Here is a 15,047-nt window from a genome sequence, read left to right as displayed (position 1 = left end):
TCAAGCTATATTTCTTTGTCAGTAGCAATATGAAATTATTGGCATGTATAGAACAAAATGGGTACAGCTAAGCTTTGGGAGCAGGCTTCAATACCTTCCATGATATATTTGATTCCCTGTGCCGATTGGTTGTGTTAGCCTGTCTGTTGCACCTCTTTATTTGACAGATCTCATTCCCTTTTGGCACTGTATTGTTAATTTTCTTCTTTTAGAAAAAACAAAATGATTAATATTACTTCAATTGTTGTAGAAAATAGATATAACACCTTGCCAACTCTTTTAAAACTTTTATCTTTCCAGAATGTACCTTTGCAGGGGTATGAATTGACTGTCTGCCAAACAGGGTTTCACCCAATTCTCCTCCAATGTTTTAGAAATAATCCTTAGAAAGAAATGGAAGTACTGGAAATGAAGGGAACACTATGGGCGGTCATGGCAGGCCAGGAAGGTAACTGTGAAAAGGTGAGGAAAAAAACTGAATTTAGATGATACTAGCTTAAGGGCCAAAGGAAGGATCTGCCCTGGTCTCAGTCATACAGATAACAAAGAGGTCATTTGGGCTATTAGTTATATCCAGTTAGGTTGTGTAGCTTTGGGAATCCTCAGATTATACAGATAATATAAGGATAGTTTACATATTCTGTTTTTCAGTCCCTGATTGCAGGAGCTTGGAGAGCCCCTGAATGTAAGGATCATTTAAATTAGGAGCCACTTCCAGTCCTGGTTGTAGGAGCTTGATATGGCATGGCCCAATCGGCATTATTAATCAGTTCCAATTCCCAGCTTTCAGGAGAATGGGTTTTCCATTTGTTGCATTGGAAATAATCCTTCACAGCCATTGCTTAAGACGCTCCCAGTGTAGTGGAAGGTCAGGGAGATGGGAAGGGGGCTTGGTTGGGAAGGAGAACACCCTTCTAGAAGAAGAGGAGGAGGATGGGATAAGGGTCTTTTGTTCTGCAAACCAGGGAGGGGAATAACATTTGAAATGAAAATATAAAATATCCAATAAAAAAGATTTCTGGTTTCTCTAGAAATCTGTGGATGCAAGTATCTTCATTCTGTGTTCCCAACATGAAAGGACCCACTCCAACTCTGTCGCTGCCTATAACAACCCATCCCATTGAAATTAGAAAGTGATTTGTTTGTTACTACATTAAACAATGTTCAGCCTCCTTTTGAAGAACTCCTCAGTGTGAAATCTGAAAAATAGTGAGAATGTTTAGGATTTGGACTAGAACTCTGCCAGAGAGTAAAGTGACATAATTGGGAAATGACAGTGATAATCAGTAATGTCTGAGTGTTTGCTAATAATTTTACCCAAATATAAATGCTTCCCAAATTGAAAACCCACCATGGATGTCATATTAGCTCATCACCCTGGATACAAAAAGCAAGTCTCCTTTCTATCTCCCAATACCAAATTATATACAAAATACACCCTCTGAAAAGGCTGACAGAGAAGCACTAGGAGAAATAGATGCTAGGAAAGAGCTTTTAAGCTCCTCCCCCTTCTTTAAGAGGAAGATCATAAGTAACACTGATGTTTTAGCATGCAGTTAAATACAGGGTCTGTGAAAATACCTCAGTTTGTAGTATCAGAAGTTAAAATTCATACTTCTATCATTGGTCATGTCTAAGTTGGGGAAGAGTCAAAAATACGGACTTAATTTTTATTTGTCTACAATTTGCTTCTATTAAATAAGAACATTTGAAATTCAAACCATTATGATTAGTCAAATTCAGAAGATGCAATTATAATACTTCAAACCCCTTTGAAGCCTTGATTGAAAGGCCAGATTCCACAAGATATCATCTATAGTTTAATGGAAAGCATCATTACAAAAGTATAACACATTTGTAGAATACAGTACATTATGTCATGTTTTTTTTTATTTATCTGGAAATAAACCACATTTGTATTATAAAATCTATCAATTCCCAGAGAAAATAAGATTAATTTTCAAGTTCTATGACAGATTCTTTCCAGTCAGTAATTTTCATACCCTGTGAAGAAATGTATAGGTTTACCTTTGGTCTTTTTATTTGATACTTTAATATTTCAAAGCATTGAGATTTGTAATGTTTACAGATATTGACATGAAATATTCTCTGAGACAGTAAATCCTTATAATTTCATTGATCATAGAATGTGGTCAAAACAAAGCTATAATACTTGCAGGTATATATTTGGATACTAAACACATAATTATTGCCTAGATAGGTAGCTCAGCAGGTACAAGACTTGCTTTGCAAGTTTGAGGAACTGAGTTCAAATTACCATCACCCAAATAAAAGTTGTGTTGGTACTGGGGGATTAAGGACATGTGGAACACCAGTAGCTTGCTAGCCTATAATTCTGCCATAAATTGTAAGCTGCATATTCATTGAAGATACCATTTTGAAAAATAAGGTTAAAAAATCTAGAAGACACCTGACTTCTAGCCTCTCTGTATACATGCTCAGGTGAGCATAGTCATACTCAAAAGTAAACACAAATAGGAAGCCGCCCCCTTCACACAGAGTCAAAATGTATAATACAAGATTTTGCATCTTTAAAACACCAGTGAGATTTTTGTTTCATTTTCTGAGAAAGAATTTATTTATATCTCTTGTATTAACCTTTACTGAACTATACATGTATGAAGAATATACTAGTTAGTATAGTACCTTTCATCTCATCTTTAAGCTCCTTCCTACTCTTTTTTTATTGTTTACAAAAGTTAGATTCTAGTATTTATTTATTCTCTCATAGGAATAAGTGGTTTTTTAATTGTTAAAATTTCTGGATTATTAAAAATCTGCCCTTTGTGAAAGGAGACCATGTGTGCCCTCTGACCTCTTCTTTAGCTTCTTAAACAGAAGGAGTCTGAATTGACATTTTAAAAGGTTTTAATGACAAATCCTGGTCTTCAATGAAGGATGCTGTGAGTCTACCTTCTATCCCTGATGCCCAGTGAAATCATGAAGAATGTTGTTGGGAAAAAAATTGTTTGCATTCACAGGGACTCCCAGAGCATGTGAATCAGGGCCTGTGGCATGGACATTTTGACCTTCCTCAAACTGCTTCTCCCATAGAGACAGGAGGAGAACCCATAGCAGCATCCTGTGAAAAGAGATAATCACATCTGCCAAGGACTCCTTTATTTCCAGTCACTGTCCTAGATTCTATAGACTGGAGGCTCTGTTTGAATGGGAGGAACGAATTGGGTTTGTGTGTGTGTGTGTGTGTGTGTGTGTGTGTGTGTGTGTGTTGAGGTTGTTGTTGTTGTTGTTGTTTGTTGTTGTTGTTTTTCATTTTTCTAAATTGGGTGTTTCTTACTTTCCTGCCCTTCAGCCCCCTAACTCCTCCCCTCTCCTCTTCTATCTTGGTGTTCTCCTCCCCATCCATCCCCCTTACCTCTTTCCCCACAGTCCCCTGCACTGGGTGTCCATCTTTGGCAGGACCAAGGACTTCCCTTTCACTGGTGCCCCAACAAGGCTATTCTCTGCTACATATGCAGTTGGAGCCCAGGTTCAGTCCATGCATAGTCTTTGGTTAGTGGCTTAGTCTCTGCACGCTATGGTTGGTTGGCATTGTTGTACTCACGGGATCAAAAAGCCCCTTCAACTCTTCATGAAATTCATAAGCAAATGGGTAGAACTAGAGAATATCATCCTGAGTGTGATAACCCAATCACAGAAAAAAAAAAAACATGGTATGCACACACTGATAAGTGGATATTAGCCCAAATGCTTGAATTATCCAAGTTGCAATGCATGGACCACATGAAACTCAAGAAGGATGAACAAAATGTGGATGCTTCACTCCTTCTTTAAAAGGGGAATAAAAATATCCATAGGAGGTGATAGGGAGACAAAATTTAGAGCAGAAATGAAGGAACAACCAGTCAAAGCCTGCCCCACATGTGGCCCATATGTAGCCACCAAAACTAAATAAGGTGGATGAAGCTAAAAAGTGCATGCTGACAGGAACTGGGTATAGATCTCTCCTGATAGTCAAAGCCAGAACATGTCAAATACAGAGACAAATGCTAGTAGAAAAGCACTGAACTGGGAACAGGACCGCCTTTGGAGGAATTAGAGAAAGGAGCTCCCTCCCACTCTTAATACTCACTGAAAGTGCTCCCTCCCACTCTTAATACTCACTACTACTCCCTAAATATCCCACTATTATATTCATGTATTCTTTTTAACAGTGGCTTCTGTGCGGCATCAGTTTTTAATATTCATTTTTTGTGGAAGTGTATTCAGTGAATACACAACTAAAGACAATGATAGCTCCTACCCCAGAATTCCAGTAGTTTAGCCTCTTGGTAATCCAGGTTGACATTACAGTACCCAAAATTTCTATGCCCATTTCAGGCAGCACTAAATTTTCTAAGGTCATGACAGCATTGGTTGTGTCATGCTCCTGAAACATTATTTCCCAACCTTTCTCCCCTCTTTAGACCTTTAGATTTATCTAGCCCTTCTCTGTAATATCCCTGTACCTTCAATTGATGATGTAAATGTTCTGTTTGATACTGATCACTCAAACATAATTTATGATCAGTGCCTTAAGCAGACATTTATTGCTTTCTACAATTATTTATTACAAAAGAAGCCTCTATGTGTATGACCAGAAATACCGTTCATGTATGTATGCAAATAAAACATTTAGAAGTTATTTTGGTTATATGACAACTTAGTTAAACAGTGGTATGATATAAGATGCCTTGGTTCTAAGACCTCATAGACCAAAGATTTTTGGCTGTGTTTGCAATACCATATGAGAATTTCCTCTTGTAATGTCAGCAAGCATCCAATAATAATGCAGTTAGTTACCCTCCAGGCTAGTCATGACACCATTGCATCAGTGAGCACAACTTGGCTGGAATGTTAGTCTTCTCAGGGCTTGAGCCATTAGTGCCTTTTCTCCACCAGTAGCAAGAAGGAAGCTTCTAGCTTGGCTTTTCTATACTTTGCAAACACTAAAAATAACAAGAGAATATAGTATTTTGGAGGTCTCTGAGGCCTTCCATGTTCAACAACACAAAGAGGAAACTCATACCTGTCACTGAGGCTATTTAATGAACATTGGCTTACAGGAGCATAAACATGCAGACTTACAAGATATCATCCTTCTATTTCTCTCATTTCAAAATAAATTTGAATTAGATTATAAAGTAGAATGCTTCCACATGGCATATATATATATATATATATATATATATATATATATGTGTGTGTGTGTGTGTGTGTGTGTTTTTAGTTACTACCCTTGTTCCACCTAATCTCTCCCATACCATAACCACATCGATGCTTTAAAATATCTACCCTGAAATCCCAATCCCTCTTTTCTATATGATCTATATTCTGATCTTCTGATCTTCTGATCACCTTCGTGCCTTTAAAGTCATCACAACCCCATGGCCCTTTCCTGGTTTGCTAGCTTCCAAAAATACTACAAGTTAAATATACAATCTAAAGATCTAATAATAGGATTCCTGTAGGAGACAAAGTATTAGGTAGCTGTTTTCAGGCCTGAACAATATTTTTCCTGATTTCATTCTCTTCCCTTGATGTTTTATAATTTAATTTTCTTTAAGCTGAATAATTCTGATTCTTTGCATATCCCATATAATCATTATCTATTCATCTGCTGATGGACACTTTCTTTCGTTGGAAAAAGATTCTTTTCTCATGCAATGTATTCTTACTATAGCTTCCATTACTTCTATTTCTCTCAATTTTCCACATCTTCTTCTCACACCAAAATCCACTCTTTTTCTGATTCGTATTAGGAAAGAACAGGTTTCTAAGAAATAACAACCAAACATGACAAAATAAAATATAAATGGAAAAAAAAACTGTCATATTGAAGTTGGATGTGACAATCCAAGAAGAGGAAAAAAGTCCAAGAGCAGTCAAAAGAAATCAGAGACCCACTCATTCTCAAATTTAGAAGTCCCATAAACTATTAAGCCAATAGCTATAATATATACACAGAGAACATAACGCAGAACCATTTAAACCCTGTGCTTACTGCTTCAGTCTCTGTGAGCTCATATGTGCCTTGCTTAGTTCATTCAGAATGCCTTGTTTTTCTGATATCCACCATCCTGTCTAGCTCTTACACTCTTTCTACATCTTCTTCCTGAGGAATTCCTGAGCTATGAAGGACAGGTTTTGGTGGAGACTTCTAATTTAGATTCTTTCTCCATATAATTTCTGGCTGAAGCTCTCTGCTTCTGTTCACATCTGCTGCTAGAGGAAGCCTCTCAGATAATGACTGGAGTAGTCACTAATCTATAGCAGAATGTCATTAGAAATCATGCTGATATATATATTGACTCCAGGTTTTTGTTTATACCGTGTCTCTGGACTATCTAGTCTTAGACTCTTGGTTATCCAAGCAATGTAAACATGGGTTCCGTCTTGTGGAGTGAGTGTTTGAGTCAATGTACACATGCATTTATATGTGAATATTAGCCATAAAGCACAAGACAACAATTTTGCAATCCACAGTACTAAATAAACCAAATAGCAGAGGGCTTAAGGAAGGATCAATGAATCAGTCACAGAAGGGGAAATAAAACAGGTATTGGAGGTGGATAGAGGACAGAACAGGGTGAGGTAGCAGATGGAGAGGGAAATAGAGTAGGGGTATCAAGTGCAAGGATGGAAGTGGAGAGAAAAAATTGGAGGTAGGGAAGCATATCTAGGATGTGACAGAAATCTATAACTGAGGGAGAATCACAAGGGAAACTGTAGGAGTAACTCTACCTCAGACTCCTAACAGTGGGAGATATAGAGCCTAACCAGACAGCAGGATTGCAGTAGAGGGAAAATGACAGTAATCTATTCTCTAAGCCTTTAACCCAGAAGATGTACTGTCTATAAGATCTGTAGTGTCAAAGATGGAACAGACAAGGATAATGCCCAAACAATGACCAGTGCAAACTGAGACACATCCCACGGACAAGAACCAATCCATGACACTATAAATGATATTCTATTACACTTTCAAACAAGATACTAGCAAAACTGTCCTCTGAAAGGCTACACCAGCAAATCATGGAAGCAAATGCAGACACCCAGAACCAAACACTAGATGTAGTTGGAAGTGTTGGAGAAATGATTGAGGAACTCAAATAAGATAGGGACTCCACCTGAAGACCAACAGTGACAACTATGCTGGGCACTTAGGGGCTCCCAGAGACTGAACCGCCAACCAAAGAGCCAGCACAGGTTAGATCTTGGCTCCCCACACATATGTAGCAAATGTGCAGCTTGACCTTCCCCAACAACTGGAGTTGGGACTCTCTCTGAATCCATTGCCTGACTCTAGGTCCTGTTCCTCTAACTGGGCCACCTTGTCTGGCCTCAGTTCAATAGGATGGGCCTAGTTTCCTGCATAAACATAAGGTGAGGTTATACAGTGGGTAGGTATCCCCCTTTCCAAGAGGATAAGAGGAGTAGGGAACAGTTGGAGGAGGTATGGGAAGATGGGACTGAAAAAAGAATGAGGACTGATATAGGAATACAAAGTGAATAATAAACTAATGAAAATAAAAGTATACTGATTCAGTAAAATATTTTTATTAAATTAATAAACAAATAGAAGTTTCAAAATACCTACTCCCTGATCCCATTATCAATACATTTTCTTAAAATTAAAAAAAATAGAGACTACAGTGAGAGAGAACATAAGGGCCTCATGTAATTTTGTTTATATTATCAGTACACAAAAGATTATATTTTCCATAATGATTGTAATCTTACATATCCTTTTTATTCAAAGTAATTATTACTAGAATTTTCTTTTTTTGATTTAATTTTTGTTTTTTTTAGTAAGTATTTTTATTAGATACATTTCTTTACTTACATTTCAAATGTTACTCCCTCTCCTGGTTTCCTGTCCATAATCCCCTATCCCCTCCCCATCCCCCATATGGGTGTTCTCACAATCCATCACCCTTACCACCCTCCCACATAGTGCCCTGTACTGGGGGTCCAACTTTGTAGGACTTACCCTTCCATTGGTGCCCCAACAAGGCTATTCTCTGCTACAAATGCATTTGGAGCCCAGGATCAGTCTTTCAGTAGTGGTTTAGTCCCTGGAAGCTCTGGTTGGTTGGCATTGTTGTTCTTATGGGGTTGCAAGCTCCTTAGCTCTTTCAATTCTTCCTCTAATTTCCCCCAAAGGGGTCATGTTCTCAGTTCAGTGGTTTGAAGGTAGCATTGACCTCTGTATCTGACATGCTCTGGATGTGTCTCTCAGGAGAGTTCTATATCTGGTCCCTTTCAGCATGCACTTTTTAGCTTCATCAATTTTATCTAGTTTTGGTGGCTGTGTGTGTGTGTGTGTGTGTGTGTGTGTGTGTATATGTGTGTGTGTGTGTGTGTGTGTGTGTATGTATATGTATATGTATATGTACGGGCCACATGCAGGGTAGGCTCTGAATGGCCATTCGTTCAGTTTCAGCTCTAAATTTTGCTTCCATATCACCTCCTATGGATATTTTTTTTCCCATTTTAAGAAGGAGTGGGAGCATCCGCATTTTGGTCGTCTGTTTTCTTGAGCTTCCTGTGGCCTGTGGATTGCACCATGGGTAATCAATCTTTTGGGCTAATAGCCACTTATCAATGAGCACATATAATGTATGTTTTTCTGTGATTGGTACCTCACTCAGGATGATATTTTCCAGTTCATTTCATTTGCCTGTGAATTTCATGAAGTCATTGTTTTTGATAGCTGTGTAATACTCCATTGTGTAGATGTACCATATTTTTTGAATCCATTCATCTGTTGAAAGGCATCTGGGTTCTTTCCACCTTCCGGTTATTATAAATAAGGCTGCCATGAATATAGTGGAGCATGTGTCTTTATTGTATATTGGAGCATCTTTTGGGTATATGCCCAGGAGAGGTCTAGGTGGGTCCTCACATAGTGGAATGTCTACTTTTCTGAGGAACCTCCAGTCTGATTTCCAGAGTAGTTGTACCAGCTTGCAATCACACCAACAATACATTTCCTATTTTAAAGGGATTAGCATGAATCAGACTTAGAAGAAGGAAATACTGAAATTTTAAATGTAAGATTATGGAGGAGATGGAATAGATATTGTAAGAACCTTTCCCAAATGAAGAATCTCCAAATAAATCCAATCTCAAGCTTATAATGCTGCCTTGTGACAAAATTTCAGGGTGTCAGGCCATAGAAATGCTAGCTGAAGAGGCTCCAGTTAAAAACCAATATAATTTGACTTGATATTATATTCATATTGTAAAGGATCAATCACTAGGTGAATGTCACTATTCTTAAGAATGCAGATTATATTTGATAATGACACTTTGGAGTGATATAACACAATCAATTGTGTGTTTTATTTTGTAGAGATTGAAATTTAAAATATGTGCATGTGTTAATACATCATACAATTGATGACTATTCAGGATTTTAATGGGCTTCTGCCTTAAGTTCTGAAAAGGATCATTCTGAAATTTCTTATTTAATGGAGATGATGGTTATCTTGAAGATGTTTTTATAGATTGAAGCTGATGGTGTTGCAATATATGTATTCATAGACTGAATCATTCTTTTAGACATTATGACATAAAGTTTGTTACAAATATATCCTGCAGATTAAACAATTGTAAATATCTAACTGTAGGTGTAATATTATTCACCGTGTAAAGGTTATCCTTGTGTTACTCAAATGCTGAATTCTCTCTCATCATATCTTGTTTCAATTCAGACAAAGCATTGTAATGCATATTTGTAGAATCTCCTGTCTTAAGTTTGTGAAAACACTTCTTATCATTTATTCTTTTTCCTATCATAAATACTGATAACCCAATGGTTGGGCAAAATAAAGAATGTGATAGAAACTTCTGCCAGCCACGGGAAGTTCAGATGAGCCATGAGGAAATGGTGTGAGAAGACAGCATGGAGAAGGACATCTGATGCTAGAACAATATTAAACTTCAAGTATTAGGGGATGGGGATGGTAGAAAATCAGAATAGCTTAGATGTTAATGTAAATCAATAACTGTCCAGATATTGAGGTGAAGCTTGAAATAAATCTTGGTTTGTCTGTGTGGTTCTTGGGGAATAGAGCTGCTAAAATAATTTATAATACAATAATCCATTTACATCTAACTACACTATTAAAGAAATGTTCATCAAAAATAGGGGAATATGTATTCTCCCAGACATAGATCAAACAATGCTTATTGACTTTACGTATTTTAAATGTCAATGAGACAGGAAGCATATGTGCGGTAAAACACTTGTTTTGAGGAAGTACTGCTGAGTTAAATGAGCCTACATTTGATCACCTCAGAATGTAAGTCAGAAACTGTGTTGCGTTAGGGAATAGGTTTTGTTTTTTTTTTCCCCCCACAGGAGTAGAAAAGTTGTGCATTCCTTCAGAATTAATAAAGATAAAATTTGTCTAGAGAAGACCTCCTGAAAATCTTGTCTGTATACATGAAGAATGAAGCTAAGAAAAAACACAGTAGAAAGCATGAATGTTGATCACACTACATTGGAAGAGCTCTGAGAATGCTAAGACATATCATTGTACAGTCAACAAATCTTTTGTCTATAACATCCTCAGGATTTATTATTACATGTCACCATTTTATACAGTCTATGCAGTCTAAATGGACTTATAAATTTGATACCTTTCAGCTGCTCAAAGTGCAGAGATTCATCTTTAGTGGATATATGCACATTGCACATTTCATACATATGTTAATGGAGATATGTATGTTATATTTAAAACTTTATAGATTTTTCAGAGTAAAAGGACAAGACACCAATGATCCAGCCTCACAAAGTGACTCACTAGCTGTTTCATCAAAATTCTGCATCCAGAACAATTTCAAAGTGCTAGCTCAATGGTTCAGCCTTACAAACTGAAAATTATTTGCTTCCATAACAATGTGAACAGCTTCACCTTTTAAATCTTGGTTATGTTTTTATTTCTTTCTCCTAGTGATCTGATTTTATCTGCTTGATCCACCCTTGGTTTACATACTACTCAAAAAAATACAGATGGTTTAGAAACATGACCATCTTCATCCCCACCCATTCTAATACCAACTACATATGATTTTCTTTAGCAGAGTAATCACTTTAAAATTAAAGGGGTAACACTGATATGTCAATTTTGCACACAATTTCATTGGCTTCTCTAACTACAAAAACTAAATACAGAACATCTTTCTAGATATAAGGTGCATACAAAATATACATATATTGATCATGCCTCAGCAAGAAAAACTAGAAATGAAAATTTGAAATGCCAAAAAGAAATGAAAAATGTGTGAGGTAATAAATATATGATTTGATGATTTGTCACCATTTGGTCATATTTAATATCATATCTGTACTAAAAAACATATGCAATACAATTTACCAATTAAAAGCATAACATGAATAATTCAAATTTTTGGCAACTTTTTACAAGTATATGTGGACATTATTGACATGATTTGTTCAAGTCTGCACTCTTTTCTGAATAGCAGATCCTGTCATGATTTGATCTGTCCATCTCTTCTGTCTTGTTGCTTTAACCTTCATTATCACATTAAGGGAACTGTGAGACAGGTATCTATGTGTCTTTACACGTCCACCTATATTATCAGAGTAAGAGAATTTTGAGACACGTATTTCTGTCTTCAGACGTTCAGGTGTTATCTTTACTGAGTGATCCATAGTCGTAGTAGAGTATACTCACAAAACAACCCTGTGGACTACTTTTTTCCTATGAAATACATGGAGAAGCTAGGGCAGAACTGCTTGCCTAATTTGTACTGTGTGTCTGGTAAGGTGAAAGGGGTGGAATGTTTGATGTGGGGATGTTAAGTGCATGTGCGCCCATGTATAGAAGTCAGAGGAAACCTCCTGGGGAAAGTTCTCACCATGGGTTCTGGGAATCAAACTCAAGTACAATGATTTCTGGAAACAGGTATGAAATAAACAATAACATTAACCATAGAGGTACATTTAGGAAGGAATTGGAGGAAGATAGTTATTGCAGAGTACAATCTTTCAATCTTTCGTGGGAAAGTAGAGGGCAAGGTAGACTAGAGTTAAAGGGCTCCTCAGAAAAAACATCCCGTACAAGAAATAACTGCTGATATAGGAAAATAGTCATAAAAATAGATGAACTAGGGGTTGGGGATTTAGCTCAGTGGTAGAGCGCTTGCCTAGCAAGCACAAGGCCCTGGGTTCGGTCCCCAGCTCCAATAAAAAAGAAAAAAAATAGTTGAACTAGAGTTTCGTTTTTAATGTATGGCTGCAATTTACAATGCAACTTTAAACTTTGTTATTTAAAAAGCCCATAGTCTTTCGCAATACATCCCAGAAGACTTCTTTCACCTGCCGGTTTCTTAGTGTATAAATGAAGGGGTTCAGAAGAGGGGCAATTGAAATATACAGCAAAGCTACATTTTTAGACATAGTCACTCTCTCTTGCAGATGGTTTAATATACATGAAGATGCAACTACCATATGATATGGAGACAACAATCATGTGGGAAGTGCAGGTGGAGAAGGCTTTGGTTCTTTGCTGTGCAGAAAGGAAATTCATAATAGTCTTAATGATGAAAGAGTAAGAGAGACTTACTAGTACCAGTGTAACTAAGAGTGTCACCACTGCTAAGACAAAGGACATCATTTCTAGGACATGAGTGTCTGTGCAGGAGATCTGCAAAACAGAAGAGTTTCACACATAAAATGATCAATTACCCTGGAATCACAGAAATCCAGCTTTAGACCCATTGCCACTGGGGGAAAGATGATCAAGAACCCAGTCACCCAGAGCTGAGGACAAGTTGATGACACACTCTGCTGTTCATGATGATAGGGTAATGTAATGGTCTGCAGATGGCATTGTATCGATCATAGGACATGGCAGCCAAGAGATAAAATTCTGTAACTCCCAGCAAAAGATAGAAAAACAACTGAGATGCACAACTATTATAGGAAATAGTTTTGTCTCCAGTCACAATGGTTGTCAAGAATCTGGGAATACACACTGTTGTGAACATGATTTCCAGAAAGGAGAAATTACGAAGAAAGAAATACATTGGAGTTTTAAGGCGAGAGTCCAGCAGAGTGAGGAGCACAATGACTAAGTTCCCCAAGAGGCTGGTCATGTAATTGAGAAAGAGAAACAGAAAAACCACAATTTGCAATCCAGGGTCATCTGTCAATCCCAAAAGAATGAAGTCAAGTTCCATTGACTGATTTTTCATCCTCATCTGTGAGCCTTAGCAAACAGACATAGGAAACTAGAAACAAAATATTTGTGTGCATTAGAATTTATATACCTACACTAAAGCAGAAAGGGGGATATGTCATAAAATCCATTTTCAAGTGTTTTCTAGCCTTAAATTTCAGGTGACACATAATTAGACGCCATAGGTCAATTAAAAACTTGTCCTAGTCTGTTTTTTGGAAACATTCTTCAAATAGTCCCCATATCTCCCCCCAAAAAACAGATAGTGTTTTTTCATTAATTTGCATGAATGCTAATTAACATGTTTACTTCCAAATGGCCCCTACTATCATGCAGGCCAGAAGCTTCTGATCCTATTCTTCTGCTTGGGCCTCTGAAGTAGCCGGGATTATAGACTTGTCCCACTGGTTCTTGCTTATTTATGGACTCTTTTTTTTTTTTTTTTTTTTTTTTTTTTGTTCTTTTTTTTTCGGAGCTGAGGACCGAACCCAGGGCCTTGCGCTTCCTAGGCAAGCGCTCTACCACTGAGATAAATCGCCAACCCTTTATTTATGGACTCTTAAAAACACTTTCTTTTTGAAATTATAGTTTAATTACAGTGTTTCCTCTGTCCATTTACTCTCTCTAAATTTACTATGTACTCTGCACTCTTGCTATCTTTCAAATTCATAGGCTCTTTTTTCATAAATACATGTATATACATGTATTCTTAATACATTAACTACAACCTGCTTAGTCTTTGTAGTGTTACTTGTGTATGGTTTCAGGGGTGACAGTTGGTGTTGAATAACCAGTTGGTGTTCTCTTGCCTTTAATCTACTAGCATGCCTTCTTTCCTATATTTATTCCTTTTTCATTTATCTCATCAATATTGCTTTCCTTTCCATATACTAACTTTAAAAAATAATTTTGTGGAAAAACAATGCTACAAACATAATAGAATTTTACAAAAATCAGTATTAGTGATTAATTTTAAGATTGACTTCTTAAGATATTCAGGTTTTAGTTACTAAGTACTTACAAGATTTCTTCAAGTGTACATATTTAATGTTTTCCTATTATCCATAATGCATATTTTGAAAGATGACTAGATAGTATCATTACTGATTGATGTAGGCTTAGCAGACTTAGAAATATGGTATCACCAAATGGCAATAATTACTTATTAAGCATTTTCACATTATTTTATAAAACAGTCAAGGAAAAATAATTATAGATATAATAGCATAAAAATATTCATTTGTTAAATATAATCTCAAAATACCTACCACTCAGAATATTTTATAAAACATAAAAAATTCAGTACTCCAAACACAACTACCTTAATTGGACTTATTTAGTTTCACATTATAAAATTAATTTAAAATTACCACAGACACACTTTTTTGTGTACATTAACCATTCTGCTTTGTTAAAGATAATTTCAGTTTGTGTTACTATTTTTGTCACACAAGGCACAATACATAATATACGTCCATAAAGAATGTCCACATTCCTTCAAACTCACATTTACTATGGAATGTTGTGATTATGGTGATAATTTTATCATAAGCCATCTGATAGGCTGAATTTTGTAAAATTTAGCTTTCAGTGTTGAGATTGCTGTCTCTTGAGTGCTACAATTAGATGTCATTCTATATCCAAAAGCATCAGGATTAATAAGAATATGAACTCATTGCTGCAATATACACAGCTCTTAGATCAAAGAGATGCTTCATAGCCAACACTGTACTTAAAAATGTACTAGTTTCGCTGTCTCTTACTTCCAATTAACTCAGGGGATCTACTGAATTTACAGCATACTCCTCTAGG

At 36.6% G+C, this 15,047-nt stretch overlaps 1 pseudogene; it reads right to left on the bottom strand.

Annotated features, from left to right (window-relative positions):
• Positions 1-12,310: 12,310 nt before the first annotated feature.
• Positions 12,311-13,251, bottom strand: LOC116889904 (annotated as a pseudogene).
• Positions 13,252-15,047: the final 1,796 nt, after the last annotated feature.

Source organism: Rattus rattus, chromosome 1, assembly GCF_011064425.1.
Source record: "Rattus rattus isolate New Zealand chromosome 1, Rrattus_CSIRO_v1, whole genome shotgun sequence".
NCBI lineage: Eukaryota > Metazoa > Chordata > Mammalia > Rodentia > Muridae > Rattus > Rattus rattus.
This window is presented reverse-complemented; position numbering and strand designations above follow the sequence as displayed.